Source organism: Pleurodeles waltl, chromosome 10 (assembly GCF_031143425.1).
Source record: "Pleurodeles waltl isolate 20211129_DDA chromosome 10, aPleWal1.hap1.20221129, whole genome shotgun sequence".
NCBI lineage: Eukaryota > Metazoa > Chordata > Amphibia > Caudata > Salamandridae > Pleurodeles > Pleurodeles waltl.
Window position 1 is genome coordinate 1,069,148,548 of NC_090449.1, and position 19,907 is coordinate 1,069,168,454.

General features: G+C 47.2%; 1 long non-coding RNA gene across 1 annotated transcript in view; it reads left to right on the forward strand.

Moving 5' to 3' along the window:
• The first annotated feature begins 374 nt into the window (after positions 1-374).
• Positions 375-19,907, forward strand: part of LOC138262247 (uncharacterized) — an 85,575-nt gene continuing 66,042 nt past the window's right edge. The window contains exon 1 of the long non-coding RNA XR_011199219.1: positions 375-464. This is a non-coding gene — a long non-coding RNA (uncharacterized lncRNA). The remainder of the gene's footprint in view (positions 465-19,907) is intronic.

Here is a 19,907-nt window from a genome sequence, read left to right on the forward strand (position 1 = left end):
TGTCATTTGGAGAAAGGAGAGGTGGGCCTCATCAGCATACTGGTGACAGAGGATCCCTGAGTTTCTTTTCAGGGGTTCGATGGCAAGGTTGATTAAGGTCGGAGATCGAATAGATCCCTTCCAGAACCTTCCGCTAAGGCTATGGTGTTTAGAAGCCTGCATCACTTTTTATGCTGAGACCAGCCCATGTGGTGTGATTCGAACCATGTGACCACCATGCAATCCATGCCCATCTGTTTTTTGAGCGTATCAAAGGCCGCTGATAGGTCGAGAAGAATCAGGAGGTAGGAGTGACTTGAATCCAGGACACACCGTGCATTATCAGCTACCAGAAGCAGCGCTGTGTCGGTGCTGCGACCTTGATTGAGAGCGGATTGGTATTCGTCTATGAACTTGTCGTCTTGGGTCTGCTGGATAAGTCGGCTCGCTGCACCTCTTGTGATGATTTTTGCGAGGAAATAGAGGTTGGCAACAGTACAAAACGTTTTGAAATGATTTGCGTCTGCTGAAGGCTATTTGAGAAGTGCGGTTACTTGTCCACTCTTGAGGCAGTCAGGAATCTCTTCCTGGCTGAGTGAGGGAGTCTCTAACTCAGTTCAGATGGGAAGCTGTGTGTAAAGGTCTCGAGCAATGTTGCTGGATTTGGGTGTGGGAGTTTGATCTTCGCTATGGTTTTCAGTAGTTATGTCAGAGTATGTCGAGAAAGGTCTCATAATTAGGGCTGGGGAGTTAATGATTAGGGTGAAGGAATTGGGAAGAGACAGAGAAGGGATGTAGATGGAAGGAAGAGATTGGAGAGGCCTGGTAGAGAGCCAGAGGATGAGAGGGAACTGGAAAGAATGAGAGGAAAGAGTGACTAGGGAGGAAGTTGTCACCAGATGAGTGTGAAGACATATAAGGAACACACACATTGGCAATGCAAGTTAGCCTGTCCGTTTTGTACTTAAAACCACTCCATACATTCTTGAACATGTGCCTTAGTCAAGGTGAGGTTGAGTCAGTAGTTGGATGAGTGAGGGCTTGTGGGGATGAATGAGTGAATGATGAAATGTATTGATAGTGAGTGCAAGACTGAAAGGATGAATAAGTGTATGATTACGTGTCTGACGAAATGGTACACGTGTGCATTGTACATGCTGAGGCCTTAGAAGTTGCAATAATGTTATACAAATGAGTAGAATTACCAATATTAGGCCTGTGAGATATTGCATAAAGGCTAGGGACCACGACAACAGTACTTTTCAGTAATTGTAAAAAAAAGTCCACCATTAAGCCAGTTCAGACTTTACCCCAGAAGGGGGAGTAGTTGTGCTGAGAGCGTCTACAATCTCGATAATTATTACTACTATCATTAGAGTGGGTGCATTAGGATGCAGAGGGCGCTACCGTGTTAAGAATGCCTCGAATGTATCAATAATTATTGCTACTGTGAATGGTCACACGCGCCTAACATCGTGGTGAGCAGTACAGAAGTTAGTCCTGCACGCCAAAGACAACTATTTATTCTTGCGCGTAAATCCCGAAGTTGGTAATTGTGTAACAACAACTGGCGAAACCCAGTCATCCACGCAGCCTGACTGAACACCTAATGGCTGTCTTCTGTGTGAGCCAAGATATGAATGACAGACACAAAGCCGGCTGTGGCTGAAAGGTGCTGACCCGTTGCCTGCTGCTGCTGGAGGACTGACACAGATCATTTCTACATCTGTTATTACAATGAACGTGATCTATTACTCTTTGAGCTTGTTAGACTGCGAGGCAGCTAAAGCGGTCTCTAGGGCTGCACTGAAACCTCTTGGAGAGGCAGCATGCAGTGTATTTGCTGTTCATGTCCTCCGTGATTTACTGTAGCAACAGCTACCTGGCTTGTCTCGACAACACAGCAGTATTCATACTACCCGGAAGTGTTGGGGGAGGTGAGGGCAGAGAGACAGAGTGAGGGAGAACAAGGGAAAGGAAGTGTCAGCAACAGAGGGGCGACAATAGAGACAAAGTTTGAGGGAGCTGAACTTATTACTCACGAGTAAACTGGGGTGACAGAGCAAGAGAGGGGAGTAGATCCAGGAGAGAGTGAAAGGAGGGATTTGATGAGATGAGCGAAAGTGTGTGTGAGAGAAATGGTAAAGTGTGAGAGGAGCAGAGAAAAGCAAGCGAGCATTTGAAAAGAGGAGGAATCGTCTGCCCTGATCCCTCCCAGCTCCAGGCAGGGCTCATGACAGCCAACATCTTTATTTTGTAACCAGTAATAGCCAGCCCAGCATCCCGCTTCCTGCAAAGGAAGCTTCAATACAATTTTCTGGCTTTTGAGGGCCTCTCTCACTCAATGATCAACCCCCCACAAAACCGGGCACATCCAACAGAAATCAGTTAGCCTATTGCCAGTCTCAGAGAAGAAGCTAACTAACCAGATTGGGTGTTGAGTTCCTGTCTGTGGAAGACAACAGAGGCCTGTCATAACAAGACAACTTTGACCTGCAGAACTGACATATGGTACACCCCTCGATGGGAGATTTGTATGGTCCAGATGATTCCTAACCACAATAACTACCTGAATGTCAGCTAATCTGCCTGCTGAAGAACTGCCTGGTGATCACAGCAGGGTTCTCTGCAGAATGAGAAGCTAGCAAGAAGTTCAGTTGACTGATGGTGTGGCCCACCCCAGATATCGTTGTGCTGCCTGAGGAACTAGGACAAGAACATAGAGGAATGGTGCAAAGGGTGGAGCTATGAAGACCATTGTAGACCATGCCAAAGACAACTGATCACCCACCCTTCCTATTACCTGTCCTGCTGGGTAGAGGAGTTGGAACCATTCCTGTCCGGGTTGGTCATAAAGGTTTTCTGACAACACTTGGTTCTGCAGTATTACATCTTAGATGGATCTAATTCCATGTTGTCAGGGAATCCTCATTGGTAAATGTTAACAAGTTGTGGAAATAAACTCTCAATGAACATTGTATTCTGTGCAGCCTACACACCTATTGTATAACTCAAATATCAGCCAATACGATGGACAGGTCTTGTTCTCCACCCCTCTTGCCTTCAATGAACATTGAAGTCAGTACAGCCTACCTGCCTATTGTATAATCCAAATGGAAGCTAATGAGGTAAAGAGGTCTGGTTCTCCTCCCCTTTCACGCTCAATGAATTTTACATTCTGTACAGCACACCCCTTTCATGCTCAATGCACATGAACATTGCAGTCTGTACAGCTTATTCACCTATTGTGTAACTCAAACTCTATCCTATGAGGTGGAGATGCAGAACTCATTATGACCCGCAATTAGGAGTGACTTAGTACTCCCAGAGTGACATCAGGCCTTTTAGGTATGAACAAATAAAACTCTCCAAAAAAGTATATTTGAATAGACTTGTCACATTTTAACAGTTTATTGACATCCGGGAAATAGGGCTTGCAAGCCAAAGACTTGAATTTTTATGATTATCACTGTGACAGAATAAACTTCATCGCTTCCCCTCAGGGCTTTTTTTATGAGCCTTTCAACCTTCTATACACCCAGAATCAGAAATGTTTATATGCCTTCCCTGTTTCCTGGGCGCTGACTCACCAAAAGTCTTCACCATGGCTGAGACGCCTCCTAAAAATCTCTCTTAAAACATAATTTGGATAATTTCTGGTGAAACAATTTTTGATGATGATTCGCACACAGGGTCTACCTTGAATCTGTGCCTCAGAACTGTGACATCTGTTTCGCTTCCAAAACCCTTAGCACTAGATGGAGTAGATAGTTGTTTTCCTTTCAGCTTGCTTCTGAGCAGTCAGTGTTTACTGCTTCTACACTGCCTCCACCGAAAAGCCCTAAGATGAGGAAACATCGAGGTACTCTTCTGAGCAAAGAAATTAAGTTAAAACCTTCCTCCACTGAGTGATTGCTTTTCCCAGGGTCTTAACCCCCCTGTTGCTAAGATGCAGACTGCTAAGTTGCAGCCAGAAGGTACGTCTCCAGCACTTGTAGCACCAAATTTTAAGACAGCCTTCAGCTATGCCTGTATCAAAGTGAGGTCCACTAGCCTTGTTGATAGCACCATCAACAACATTGCTGTGAAAGAAATCCTTGTTGAGTAAAAAAAACAATATTTGCAGTCACTGACGCCCTTTTTATTGATGACAAAACTAGTCACCTTTTTTACCTTGTTGACAACAGCTTGTTGTCGAGTGTCATCTAGTCTCTACTTTTGTTAATGAAGATCATTTAGTTGACAATTACCTCAACAGCCATTAAAGCTTCGTGGTGATTTAGGCTAACTTTTCTACACATTTTGTGGACAAAATCCTCTACACTTTTTTCAAACACTTTACAGGATTATCTAGTTCTACTCACCATCTTTCTACAACTGATGCCGATATCTTCATGAAAAATAAATCCAGTTATTCCAACACAGTTCTTACGGAAATCTTTCTCCACTCATATAGGGGTGGAAGACAATTAAGGGCAGTGGGTATGCGTTAGCTGCCCAACAGAGATGGATCTCAGGAGGTCAATAGCCTCCTCACTCAGGGCAGCAGGGCTAACTGGTGCAGGGTCTGAGGTGAAGGAGATGCCCACCCTCCTGGGTGCGCGGGCACGGTAAACTCGCTGAGGGGCTGCTGGGAGGGCAGTGCTGGTATGGAGGGTGGCAGTTGTACCTGTAGTTGGGGTGGGCACAGAGGTGTCCGCCACCAGCAGGGAGCTACCATTGGAGGAGGTGTCACTGTCAGAACTGTCCCCTCCTTTCTCCGCTGTGGTGCTCCCCTCGCCTTCCGTCCCACTGGTGCCCTCACCGTTGGTGGATTCAGCCTCCTGGGCCATGTGGGATGCAGCTCCCTGCGTCGGAGGTGCCTCTGCTCCTCTGCCAGATGATGCTAATGCACACAAGGACAGGGTAAAAGGGGGGGGGACAAAGGATACACTTGGTCAGTGGCTGCCCCAACACCACCATTGGCGTACACAGGACACTCACACAGGGAACAGGACTACGCACTATGCAATGCACTACAAGTCACAATGCAAGTCACCAGCCCTAGGATAGGCATACCTAAGGCCAATAGCAGCATACCTGAGACCCACAGACCCCTGCCCAGTAGTAGAGGCCTACTAGCTTGGTTGAAGGACTTTCACATCAGAACCCTGCCCAACATAGGACCTACCATGCAATGTCCTGCCTTGCCTAGGGGCTCCCACAGGCCCTCATCCCCCACCCGTAGACCATCCCATCACGTGCAATTTGCAGATTTGGAAACTGTATTCACCCCCTTGTGGCTGCTGTGATGGCCTCAAGCACCCATCCAGCTCCGGATTGCCACCACAAGTGGAACATCATGGGGGTCAGGGTTCGATGGGCACCCCTTCCTCGTTGGGAGGCCATCCCCAGCTAGGCCTCTGCTGTCTTCCGTGCCCAGTGTCTCGGGTCCTCCCACGGTTTCCGACAGTGGATGCTCCGCCTGCTGTAGACCCCCAGGGTCCGCACGTCCTTGGTGATGGCACGCCATATACCCTTTTTCTGATGGCCGCTGACCTGCAGAAAAACGAAACATAGAAAAAGGTATCAGCCGTACCGTCCGGCCTCCTACACTTATGGCCCACCATATCCCTCACAACCCCTTACGCCCACCATACATGCAGCACGCTGCACAGGACCCTTCAGCCCCCCTCCTTACACGAGGCCCTCACACACAGCACTCCAGGCATTCATGCCCCATGCATCGTGCTCACAGTGTACTCACCTGTTGGTCTGGAGGCCCATACAGCATTCTGTACTGGGGTAGGACCCCAACAACCAGTCTCTCCAACTCCGCAGCGGTGAAGGCAGGAGCCCTTTCCCCAGTGACGCGAACCATGGTTGGTTCCAGACACCAGTCACAGCAGCACTTGCAGTGTAGGTCCTCTCCTGCTGAAGGTCAGGTAGCAAGTGAGAGAACAGATAGAAAATGGCAGTCACGTCCGCAGCGGTGCATACCGTCACCGCTGGTGTACATCACCATTGGCCACTGTAACCCATAGACAACCAATGACGAGTTGCACGGCAGTACTCGACCGCCTCCCGCAACAGCACACAACGTCAGCTGCATTATCTCATTTCCACCTGTCCATCCGCACAGGACAGGCGGATGCCTTTTCGGGGTGGGGGGTAGGCCATGGCACCTAACTGCGTCACAGTACATATAGGCACCATTTGGGCCTATCCAGCAACATGCTGTTTCAGTCACAACATGCAATGCAGTGTACAGTTTGGAAATGTAGAATACTGACCAGATGCTCATAGTTTTGCCCCCTAGATTGCAACCGCTGCGGATGAATAGGAGATGGAGACATTCCCCTGTGTACAGACCCCTTGTGGACTTGGCAACAATGGAGGACAGGCACATTATCCTTACTTACAGACTTGACAGGGCCACAATCCAAGAGCTGTGTGCCCAGTTGGAGCCAGACCTGATATCTGCTATCCGTCACCCCACTGGGATCCCCCCTCTTGTGCAGGTGCTATCTGTGCTCCATTTCTTGGCAACTGGTTCTTTCCAAGTGAAAGAGGGCTTGGCAGCAGGAATGTCACAGCCATTGTTCTCAATAGTGCTAACAAGAGTGTTGTCTGCCCTGATGAAACACATGCGCAGCTACATTGTTTTCCCCCAGTTGGAGGATTTAGCCACAGTGAAAGCTGACTTCTGTGCAATGGGACATATCCCCAACGTTATTGGGGCTATTGATGGTACACATATTGCCTTTGTGTCCCCCCCCGAGAAATGAACAGGTGTTCAGAAATCGATAGAGCTTTCCTTCGATGAATGTTCAGATAGTGTGCCTGGCGGACCAGTACATCTCCCATGTCAATGCAAAGTATCCTGGCTTTGTGCATGATGCCTATATCCTGAGGCATAGCAGCATTCCATATGTGATGGCTCAACTCCAGAGGCACCAGGTGTGGCTAATAGGTGAGCCCATAGTTCCCACCCAGTATATGTTGGAGTATGGATATGGGGTTGACCCCAAGGGCTAGAGTGTGTCTAACAGATATCCCTCGATATTTGCGGGTGACTCTGGTTACCCCAGCCTCTCATGGCTACTGACCCCAGTGAGGAATCCCAGGACAAGGGCATAGGAACGTTACAATGAGGCACATGGGCTAACAAGAAGGATTATAGAGAGGACATTCGGCCTCCTGAAGGCCAGGTTTCGGTGCCTCCATCTAACAGGTGGTTCCCTGTGCTACTCGCCCAAGAAGGTGTGCCAGATCACTGTGGCATGTTGTATGTTGCACAACCTTGCCTTACGTCGCTAGGTGCCTTTTCTGCAGGAGGATGAGGCTGGAGATGGGCGTGTGGCAGCAGTGGATCCTGTGGACAGTGAAGAAGAGGCGACAGAGGATGAGGACAACAGAACATCAATCATACAACAGTACTTCCAGTGACACAAAGGTAAGACACTGCAACTTCACCTTCCATTGACAGTTATGTGTGACACAAAGGTAAGACACTGCAACTTCACCTTCCATTGACAGTTATGTGTTGGATATTGACACTGGCAGGCTGATTTTCCCACTTCTATGGCCACTTACTGTACCCTTTGGCATGTCTATTTTCAGATATCTGTGCCCCACTCTGGCTCCTAGTTTGTTGACTTCAGCCAACTACAGGTCATACCTATGTATACGTTACTATACAGTTGAATTGCAATGTTTACAGCTTGTTAAACGAATACATAGTTCAATCAGTTGACAGACTACGTACTTGTATTTTTTTTTTACAAGAGTGTTTATTTATGTGCTAATAAGTGGAGGGGGTATTGCAATGGGCTGAGGTGGTGGTGGAGGAGAGTCCAGGGTAAAGTTCCAGTCTATTTGTATCACAGGTGCACTGTCCAAGGGGGCATAGGAAATGGAGCATTGGCAGTTCAGGGTGACAGAATGGGACACAAATGGATGACATTCAGGAGAGTCTTATTTCCTGGCGGGGTCTTGGCAATATTCTCTGGCTTCTGCCTGGATCGCAGGGACCGTTTGTGGGGTGGTTCTCTTTCTGCAGGGGGAGGGGTGCTGATGGCCTGTTGTTCCTGTGCCGGGGCCTCCTGTCCACTAGCATCAGCGGAGGTGGAAGGCTGTTTATCGGTTTGGCTAGTGTCAGGTGCCCATTGGTGTGCCACTGCCTCCCTCATGGTGTTGGCCATGTCTGCCAGCACCCCTGCAATGGTGACCATGGTGGTGTGGATGTCTCTCTGGTTCTCCCTGATCCCCAGGTACTGTCCATCCAGCAGCCGCTGGGTCTCCTGCAACTTGGCCAGTATCTGGCCTATCGTCTCCTGGGAATGGTGGTATGCTCCCAGGATGTTGGTGAGTGCCTGGGAATGTTAGTGCCTCCTCGAAAGTCGGTTCCCTGGTTGTATCCTCCCCCTGGTGCACAGCAGTCCTCCCAGTCTCCCTGTTGGCCTGTGCCTCCGTCCCCTGAACTGTGTGCCCACTGCCACTGACCCCAGGTCCCTGATTGTCTTGGGGGGGAGGTGTGGACTGGTGTCCCTGTAGAGGTGGGCACACTGCTGATTGACGTATCCTGGGGACAGAGGTTTGGGGACGCTGGCTGGGTGCTGTGGTGTTGGTTCCTGATGAGGGAGGCTCTGTGGTGGCCTGTGACTGTGCTTGGGTGACCGACTGTCCAGTGGTCCCTGATGGGCCAGGTAGATCATCCAGATCCTGAAGACCAGAGTTACTTTAATCACTGTGGGCCTCTTCTGTTGGGGGACTAGATAGTGATGGCACCTCTTCTCCAGTGACATTGGCTGAGTAACTGTGGGGATGTAAAAGATGTATTATGCTTCTTGTGTCTGACATTTGTACATCGCTGGCTTCCCCTCTATGGTGTTTGTTTCCCTGCCAGCTTTTACTTGTGTACGTTGGTGTATGTTGGGATTGTAAGTTTCCCTATGCTGTGCATGCTTTAGTGATGAGTGTCCATGCAGGGCGGTGAGGGGTGTCCATGCATTGGTAAAGCATGCAGGGCTTGGCATTGGGATTAGTGTGATGTGATGGTGGAGTGTGTGGGATGGAGTGGAGTGATGGGAGTGAGAGTGAGGGTGTGTGATGGCATGCAGGTATGGGGGATGATAATTGTTGAAAGTTGACTTGCCAGAGTCCAGGCCTCCTCCAACTCCGGCCAGGCCCTCAGGATGCAGTATTGCCAAGACTTGCTCCTCCCATGCTGTGAGTTGTGGGGGAGGAAGTGGTGGTCCACCACCAGTCCTCTGTATAGCGAGCTGGTGTCTTGCTGCTATGAAACGTACCTTCCCCCATAGGTCATTCCACCTCTTCCTGATGTCGTCCCTTGTTCGTGGGTGCTGTCCCAAGTAGTTGACCCTGTCCCCAATTCTCCGCAATAGTTCCATCTTCCTTGCTATTGATATCTGCTGTACCTATGCTCCAAATAGCTGTGGCTCTACCCCGACGATTTCCTCCACCATGACTCTTAACTCCTCCTCAGTGAAACTGGAGTGCATTTGTGGTGCCATGGGTGTTATGTGATGTGTGTTGGTGAGGGTGTTTTGGGTAATATGTTGGGGTGTGTAATGTGGAGTGCGTGAGGGGTGTATGAGTGTGAGTGGTGTGTGGGTCGAGTTGTTGCAGTGGTCTTGGTGTCAGTCTCGTGGAAATGATTTGTATTCGTAAAGGGGTTGTGGGTACTGTGGGTGTGTGTTTTATAGTGGTGTGGGTGCGGTGTGTGTGTATGGGTGTCAGGTGTGTGCTGTTGTCCAATGTGGTGGTGTTTTGTATGTGGGTGTCCATTGTGAGCGCGGCGTTATGCACCGCCAATGGTTTACCGCCGTTGAATGTCTGCCGTGGTGAATTGTGGGTCATAATGTGATGGGCGTTGTTCAGTTGCCGTAATGGTGTGTGTTTTGAGACCGCCAGTTTATCACTGACCTTTGGTCTGGCGGATTTGTGTATTTGGCTATATTCTGTCGGATTGGTGTGTGTGTGTGTGTCATAATATGGTGAACGGATATCCGCCACCGCGTCGGTATGTTGGTGGCCATCAGTGTGGCGGTAAGCGGGATTTCCCATCAGTGTCATAATGAGGGCCCAAATCTTGTGACAGGGTCACATTAATCAAATTTAGACTCCGTTATCTTTCCAGGCAGATCAAAATCAGGTCCATACCAAAACCAGAGACCATCTGGGTGGAAATTCGACCGACTAATACCCCTGTAGACAAGTTATTGAGTGCTTGCTGAGATCGTCACATGTTTTGGAACCATGACAGTCATGAGTCCAATACCCAAGCAGTCAATGCTTGATTCAGTGTACCATTGGCTTGCTCAACCACACTAATTCTGAATGTAAGGGTATGAGTATAGTGGTCATACTCGCAGATCAGACATAGCATCAACAAACACCTTTCTTGCAAAAGCAAGATAATTGTCTGAATGAAAAGTATGAACTCTCCATTTGCTACTATGCACTGCAAGTCTTTTACAACAACTCGAGAAGTGGAAATCTTTTGTGGCCACACCCAAACGATTCTAAAGGAGGAATCAAGCTTAGCCACTATATGCTGATATTGATTGCCTACTGGCAGTGCACCAGCATGATCGAGGAAAAAAACACTTAAGGGTTTATTGAATATCATGAGGGGAGTAATTGCTGATTTAACAGCAGTCCAGTGTTCTTTTGTAGGCAGATGTTACACTGCTCCACATATGTCTTGGCTTTCTTCTGCAAAAAAACAAACGTCCACAGTATAGTTTCCAAAGCATTGACACTGTAGTGCAGATGCCAGCTTGAACCAAGCCAACCCTTGGTGAGCTGCCTGTATTAAGTCTAATCTAGCTGGCTCATTAAATGTAGGTATACCCTCATACTCTGATATAAAAACCATAGAAATGTTGCCTCTGGTGAGTCCATAAGAATTTTGGAAGGGAAATATCCACAGCTGTATTCACTATATACAGCTGTATGCACAGCTAAATCAGCTACACAGTTCCCTTTAGAGTGAATGTCATCACTTTTATGGTCATGGTATATTATACAGGGACCAAGGGAAGCTTGTCCTGTACCTTTCCCTAAAGTCTTTGTCAGTTTACCTCTTGAATCCTGAATCTGATTAGGTGCCTATGTGATAAGTCAACATTTTAACCATGTACACAGAACGCTGAGGTCGACAGAGGTTTTAACAGTTTAGCTTTCTGAAGAGCAAGTAAGAGGATATTGATTTCAGCTATCTGTGCAGTAAAATCACCCACAACCTTAGTGTGTGTACATAGCACCTTGAAGTCACCATCTTGACTCCTGTGCTTGCTGCCTATGGGTGGGCTTTGGGCTCTGCCTCCTCTTCCTGTGACTCTCCTCACTGCTGAGGATCACCTGGGACTCCCCTCCATGGGTTGAGTGCTCCTGGACCTTGCTGGTCCCAGTCAGCTCCGTATTTCTTCTGCCATGACATTTGCCTGTGCTAAGGCTTGTTGGTGTTTTTTCCACACCGCTGACCAACTGCAATCCTTCTTCCAGCGTGGGAAGTCGACTGCATCACTTCAGGAACTCTTTACCTGCTTCAGTGCTGCACTACTGACTGTCTTCGTCCACCATTGACCTGACCCTGCATCCACAGCGGGTGGGTAGGGGCTCCTGCCACCATCGGACACACCAGCGTGAACTGGACGTGGTCCCCTTCCTTTACAGGTCTTCCTCTACCAGATTCCACCTTTGGTTTATTGCAGTCTTGTCTGTGTCTTGCATTATCCTCTTCTAAAGTCCTTTTTGTGGGTTTGGGGAAAACCAGGTACTTACCTCTCTTCTCCTGGTTGCTGGTGGGCACTCACTCTAGTACTTACCTTTTAGGGTTCCTAGTTCCTCCAGCTCCCCTGTACTGATTCCACTTCCTTGGGTGGGGATCCGATTTACGCATTCCACTTTCTTAGTATATGGTTTGCCTACCCCCACAGGGCATTCAGTACTTATTATTGCTTTCACTGTTTTCTATTGCTTTCTATGCTAATTCCTGACTTCTAATGTACATACAGTAGTCTGTTTACTTACCTCCAGTTGGGGTATTGCCTATATAGTATTTTGGTGATTGTGTTACCATCATAAAGTACCTTTATTTTTGTAACTGTGTGGCTCTTTAATGTGTGTAAGTGCTGTGTGACTACAGTGGTATTGCACAAGCTTTGCATGTCTCCAAGATAAGTCTTGGCTGCTCATTCATAGCTAACTCTAGAGATCCTGGGCCATATGTACAAAAGCTTTTTCCCATAGGCACAGAATGGGTAAAATCCTTTGGTACATCTGGCCCCCTGTCTTCTAGACTCTGCCTACACCTCCCTAACAGTGGATACCTGGACCTGGTATAAGGTGATAACACCATAGGTGCTCACAACACACCAGGCCAGCTTCCTACTTAATGGATCTAGGATAGCCCTTATGTCATGCTTTGCTTCTGGCTTTAATGGATATTGAGCCTGCAACTCTGACTCACTGTGTAATGGAATTACATGTGTCACAAATTATTTGTCCCACCCGCTTGGTTTCCATACAGTGCCGGAGTCTGCTTTAAAGCCCACTCACATGCATATTTTCTCCCAAGATCCTCACTTACTAAGCAGTACAATGCTTCCCTTATTATTTCCTTCCTACAAGGTGCATCCCTTATAAAGGGTAAAGCCCAATCATCCGCAGCAAGAATGATGTCATAGTCATCAGATAAATGTGACCATAGTGCTGCTTGTATTGTGTGCAGTGTATATCTCTCCCTACGTTTACATCATAAAAAGTGTCAGAAGAGTTTACATGTCCATCTGGTGTATCAGCCTCTATGTATTCTTCAGTCGGAGCCACCACCAGATGCTCTTTGCGAGTCTGGTGAACTACAAGTTGCTTCAGCTGCACTCTCTAGGAGTGCTACTGCCCATATCCCATTCCACAGAAGTATTCAGTTTTCTCAGGCATGCTTTGTCTTCGTCAGTACAACCACTTAGTTCTTCTTAAAATTAGCTTTTTATTTCAAACCTCTCTCTTCTTTCTTCATGTTAACTTCTGCATCTCTTGTTTGTTCTCTCTCACCCTTTTTTCTGATGTATTCTTCTTTCCTACATGCTCTTGTTAGGGCACCTACACCGCCTAGAGTCCTGCATAGAACCGTGATCAGTATACTGATACAGACACAGCTTTTTCATTTTTTGACGATTCCTCAAACTTTATCCAGCTTTACAAGTTGTCTGCTGTGGAGGAGATCCAGTCCTGGTTTTCTATTTAGCTTTCTGTTTTTTCATAGTTTTTGGTGCTTTTTCTTTCAGAAAAGCCACATTTGTTATTTTGAATTGCAGTTTTGCAGCACAATCTGCTAAGGTATCTCCACCTACAAAGTATATACTTAGGAAATAATTGTAGGTAGCTCAAGTTCACAGTCTTGCATGGGAACAACAGCCAAATGCAAGCTGACAACCAGTAACATTACTTCTCAAATATTACTGTCTAAAAACTACTGAACACACAGTTTCAAAATTACTAGCCCACTTAATACCCGAATTACCCTCTGGAGCATCTCCATGCTTGTTCAGCATTTGTTTTAATACCGCTGAAGAGGGTGTGCCATGCGTAGTAGTATATAAACTGGCAAGTATAGTTTCCCATGTAGTACAGTCCTTTATCGGGGGTACCATGCCTAGCGGAACACATATAGTAACATTCAATATTTATCCTGTGCTAAAGTGTGAGGATACAGCACTTCCAATCTATTAGTGTTGAGCAGCCTAAAATGGAATTGTGAAGAGGGTTCTATTTACTTACCATGGTTGAGATGGAGGAGGATCTTCCTTCACACTGGGCATGATCCCAGGAGCCAGCCTGGAAAAGAAAATGAAACAAGGTTAGGAGGGCAGAAAAAATGGAAAGTAAGAAAGAAGGAGCGAGAAGAAGACAATATAGAGACCAAGGTATGCTGGTGCCCTGTACAGGAGACCAAGGATGCAGAGGGAGGAGGAAGGCGTGGACTGCCATAGAGTAACCTTTGGGAGACAACCAGGAGGCGAGGCCAGGTGATGGGTCGCACTCAAGAGGAAATGGAAAAGAGATAAAACAGGCGAGAATGCAGAAGATGAGGCCGGTAGAGAGACATTGACCTTTCTCACGATGCGGACTGTCACTATCACGAGTAAGGACATTCATGGCATGTCTGGGTGAGGAGAGCCATAAAACAAAATATGGGCAACGCGGTGAAAAGCAGGTCAAGGCCTTTCTTTTCAATATTAACTTACTTCTGGGACCACACAGCTGTGTGGAGGATGCCAAGTGGTGGGTGAGATAAAACCAGATTTGTAAATATTTGTTGTGAAGTGACAGGTCGGAGATAGGATATGGATAACACTAATCGGGATGTAATCGTGGCAGCTGGCACAAGCCATGGACTCATGGGTGAAGGCTAACACCTTTCCTTTTCGTTTGGTCATGAAGGAATAGCTTACCTTCTAAGAAACAATTTCAAGCAGACAGAGTGTCTCCATCTAGACTGGGAAGCTCAAGGAGACTAAAATGAAGTAGGAACGACATAATCAGAAATATTACAGCTGCGTAGACAGGAAGAAAATGAGATGGGAAATGAAAACAAACCAAACTGGGAGGCACACTTACACCAGAGGGACTCGGATTCCTGGGGGTGGATCAGTGCTGGTGATGGCTGATAGTAAAATCCCTAGAGGTGAAAAGAGAAAAAAACGGAAAGAAGAATCGAAAACTTAAAATTAACACTTCGGATAGGGAAAAATGAACCTTTAGCGAACAAGGGCACACATTCATTATGCAATCGTATTGAACCGTTGAGGAAAAAAAGAATAAAGGCCTCGAACAGTTTTTGGATATTATAATCGAGTGAACTTTCAACAGGAATCTAATCTTTGTTAGTTGGCACTTTGCCCATAATCACATTAGTAGCCTGTGGACTAATGGCTTTCACTGGAGTGTGAGGCTGTGCAGCAGCAGAACCTAAAACACCAGTCTCTTTGTCTTTGGTACACATTGTCGAAGTTCTCTATATACCGTCATTAAATCAGATAATGTCGTAATTCTGGACCTCTCAAATTAGCAACACAAAAGAATGATGGACAGAGTGCTGAAACTTTTCAAACACTCACCCCAAGTCACAAATCTGGGTTTAATCCATTGTTATTTTGCTCACCATGCCACCTCAGTTTGGATCCAGCCATATGCAAATCAGTCTTGACCCTGTTCCCCATGGGAACAGACCAGCCCGAACCACCAGGACAGGTCCTCCCTAGACTAGAAACAAGCATCCTGGGACCGGTTTCAGGGTATCACCCTTCATCAGACAGGCTAGCTTGGATCCAGTGGCACAGTGAGCATGGGAACCACGTCTGGACATAACCTTCGCACTTAGGGCAACTTTGGCAACACAAAAGGATGATGGATGGAGTGCTGAACAATGCAAACACCCACCCCTAGTCACAGATCTGGGTTTAATCCGCCGTTCCTTTGCTCACCATGCCACTCCAGTTTGGACCCAGCCATATGCTAATCAGTCTCAAACCAAGTTCCTTAGTTGGCCGCTAACTCACACACTTTAGCTGAATAACAGAATTACATTCAGGTACCTTATTTCTTTTTAGAAGGTCACTCACTGCATGGGACTTAACAAAGGCCCCACAGTGAGGGGAGGAGGGTATACTTCAAACTACACTGTGGGGCTCCCACAGTCCTAGCTGGTCTCTTAAGAAATCAAAAATGCAGCCTAACAGTTGTGGCTTCTGCAGAGAGGTGGCCTGTGGGTTTACTGCACAGGCATGTATTTCCAGGCCTTACATAGTGGGTAGGGCCTCTTTGGTGACCAGTGCAGCCCGTCAGCAGCACAATGGAGTAGAATCCTCCACTGACATCATCCCAAGAGCAGAGAAACCCATCGGAGGATGAGGCCTAGGCAGAAGACACAAGGGAGGAAGCACACAGGCAGAGGAGTACAACCTGAAGACGAGGTAGAGTGGTCAGGAGAGCAAATAACTCAACCTATTAGTGGAATAAGACAGTGGAATGGAAAGAGAAAAAGTAGGTAAGGGTGAACCAAAGGAACAATAAGGAACAGTGAGGGAGACAGACTGAGGAAGAATGGAGGGCAGGGTATAAACGAATGTGAGAGGAAAATAAAGGGAATGAAAAGAAAGTGAAAGATAAAAGAGAAGAAAGGGAAAGAACAAGGAAGGGATGCAAGATAGAGAGGCCAATAGAGGAGAACCACAAGAGGGAAAGTAGTGAAAAAGGTGACAACAGGACCCGAAAAGGAGATGTTGTAGACAGTACAAATAAAATGAGGGCTATGAAAAAAATTTATGAAAATTATAGAAATAAAAGAGAAAATTGTGAAAGAGCAAAATGAGTCAGGGAAACAGAACAAATAAAGAAAAGAGGAGTGAACACAAATAAAATAACAGAAAAATACTTGAAAAACAAAAGGGAAAGAGAAAAACAAAGGGAATTGAGAGAAAGGAAAGCGGTCAAAAGAGGATGAATGGCAGAGTACAATAAAGATGGAAGAATGTGGGAGATGGCATGACAGAGGGGCCTGAGAAGAAAGCTAACAGAGAACAGGGCAGGCCGAAAAAGAGGGAGAGAACCATCCAGTGCAAGGTAATAGATGGTAGCCCTGTGTCCAGCATCGTGGGCCCTCAAAATTTCACCACAGATTGCTCCTCTGTGTTCAAGTATGCATTTCAAGCTGACCAGAACATCAAGGCTAGTTGCACCTCAATATATCTGTGTTGTGTCCTTGCTGTAAACTGTACGAAAATGGTGCTCTCTCGTTGCTTTAAACCATATCAAGTGCATGTTGTAGCACTGTGACAAATTGGGTGGAGATTAAATGGCAATATTTACGGTATTGCGTGATGTGCAACATAGTATCACAGCATTATCTCTCACCAGATAACTAAAACTGCTGCCCGAAACTGCAAGATGGTTAATTAAATATAATCTGTAGCAGTCACTAGCCAAGGCACTTTGCACAGTCATACCAACGATATATTACCAAGCAAAACCACTGATACATTGAACATTCCTTCTTAATTAATCAGTACCCTTTTGATCCATGTGGGTTATGGCTCCTTTGAGATTGTGTTTATTAGATACCCTAGACCATTAAAACACCCTAAAATAGTCAATCAACATTTATATTGGAAGGAATCTTCCACTGTATGGCAGCCCACTGTGCATGCAATTTTGTCAGCAAGTGAACAATTAAATTCAGTTACGATTTGTAAAGCACAACTAATCACCTGTGAGGGTATCCAGGTGCTAGAAAGTGGCTGCTGAGGGTGGTATCAGTTGAAGAGACAGGTCTTGAGTCTGTTTCTGAATTCTGGGAGGAGGTCTGGAGGTGAAGGGGAAGGTCAGTTCAGGACTTAGCAGCGAGGTAGAAGAAGGATCATCCTCCATTGCAGCTCCGGCAGATGCGCGGTGTGTGTGTGAGGGTTTGGGAGGAGGATTGCAGGTGTCTAGAGGGTTGGTGAAAATGTATGCACTGGTTGATGTATGCCGGTCCTTGTTCATGAAGGGCTTTGTAGGCATGTATCAACACCCTGAAGGGCACTTACTCCAGTACTGGAGCTTTCATATATTTACATGCCTAAATCATTCCCCGTTGTCGAAGTGGGAGTCCCCCAGTACCTTACAATAGCAATGTAATGCTAAACATAATGTATTAAGTCCCTGCGACCTTCACTTTTGTAGCATATCCTAGTTTTTTTCCTAAACTTCTGCATCATACTCATCTTGCTTCTTTTTTGCCTCCTGACAACATGCAGTTCAGGTGGGATATGTGCCACACCAAAGGGTCCTTCTTCTTCAGAATCATCCTCTAGCAGCAGATGTGCAGGTATCAAAGGTGTTATTTTGCTTGGAGAGGTGTGAGATGGTGTCAAAAACTTGCTCTTTTCATGTTTTTCCGTTTTTCGACAGTGTCGTTGACGAAGTGACAAGAAGCGGAGTCATGGACAGTGTGTGCTCCCTCGATGAGGAACTGCTGTTAGATTCTCTGCTGTCGATGGTGTGGTAGTCATCAATGTCATCCACAGTGTGGATATGGAAATCTTTAATGTCAATGGTGTGTTGAGAACGCCGTTGACGATGGTGTTGTTGTGGTGAAAAAAGAGGTAGTGCATAGCGTAGAGACAGTGCTTGTAGCTGCCGTTGTCAATGCTGCTGTAAATGTCTTTGTTGCCGATGGTACAATTCTCATCGATGATGTGTCAGAGGGTGGCACAGACAAAGGTTTTTTTTTAAAGGAGCGTTGAACGTCCGGAGGTGGTGTAGGAGGTTCAGATGAAGCCTTTTTTTAGCCTTTCTGAGGCAACAGAATGTCCATTTTTCTTTTGTTTTTCAGAAGGTGAATGTCTGTGAGGAGAACTGTAAGGACTGCGGCTTTTGTAGAAACCTATGAGTGGTCTTTTTTTAGGCCTTCTTGGGCTGCTCACTGGAAGTACGGGAATGAGGGGATCTGTCCCTCTCTTGTGACCTTCTTAAGGATGTAGATGAGTCCTTGATCTCAGAGCCAGACACAGGCTCTTTTCTTGGTTTTAGCACCTGGAACCAAATCAGCAGCCTTCCCTCCCTGTCTTTTAAGGTCTTGTTGGAAAAAGATTGAGATACCTTGCAGTCTTTTGCAGAGTGTGTCGCGGTCTGCACGTCTCTTACCACAGTAGGCTGAAGAACTTGAAGGAACACCTGGTCTTTCACTGGTTCTGGACTGGCCAAGATAGGGGCAACCCTTTCTCGTAGCGACGGTGCTGCTGACTGGAAAAGACGCCAAGGCAGACCGTACCCTCCAGAAGGAGTCCCAGAGGAAAAAACCCCAAATTTGGGAAAAAAAACTCTATCACAGGAACTCCTGAAAAATAGGAAAAAACAATGAAAAAAGAAAAAGAATAGAATGTAATCTTGCAGGAAGAAGCAGTAACACAGAAAAAATGAAAAACAGGAGCGAGGATCACCACCAAAGCTGAAGTGTTTGCAACGCAAGGAAGAAAGAAACTGCAGTGCTTATATCCCTGAAAACAGGAAGTGACACAACAGGAAGAAAGTACAACACCATCTTGGATTGGGAAAGACCATACAGAAATGAATAGGAAAAAAAGACCAAGTAGAAAAGGAAAAGGACAAAGGCTGGTAGGGACTGTGGTGCGATCCAGAGCACAAAATGTGCCTCCTGGGCCAAACCGCAGCAAAATGAAGAGAGAAAAACGGGCTGCGGCGGTGCAGGCGTCTTGAAACGCAGGCTCCCAGCCCGACCGCGGTCCGATGGAGAGACACCACGGTAGTGCACGGCGTCACAGAGTGGTCTGGATTAAGACAGTTGATGCAATCCCTATGAGGATTAGCGGGTAGCGCGTTTGGAGGAGCAGGAAGGAGGAGCCACACAACAGGGCAAGGAGCCCTTTAAAACTATCGTCGCGCTCCCGCCGTCGCGGGTAGCGCGTTTGGAGGAGCAGGAAGGAGGAGCCACACAACAGGGCAAGGAGCCCTTTAAAACTATCGTCGCGCTCCCGCCGTCGCGGGTAGCGCGTTTGGAAGAGCAGGAAGGAGGAGCCACACAACAGGGCAAGGGGCCCTTTAAAACTATCGTCGCGCTCCCGCCGTCGCGGGGCGCGCGTGGGCGGCGCCCGGGCAAAGCCCGGGCCAAGGGCGGGCCCGTCCTTAGCCCGTCAGAGACCGGAGGAGGCTGGGCTGGGCCCCCTCTCTTTCACCTGCAATTGTACTGGAATTTGACAGGGAGGAGGCGGCCTGCATCCAGTGACCAGGTGCGCTTCCCCGGCAGTGGCGGTAGTAACACCGCGGCGAGGTGTGTGCTGCTGAAAACTTGTCAGCGCTCCTAGCCCCGGGCTGCCTGCGAGCGAGCCTTAACAACTTTTTCAAGAGGGGCAGGGCCTTGG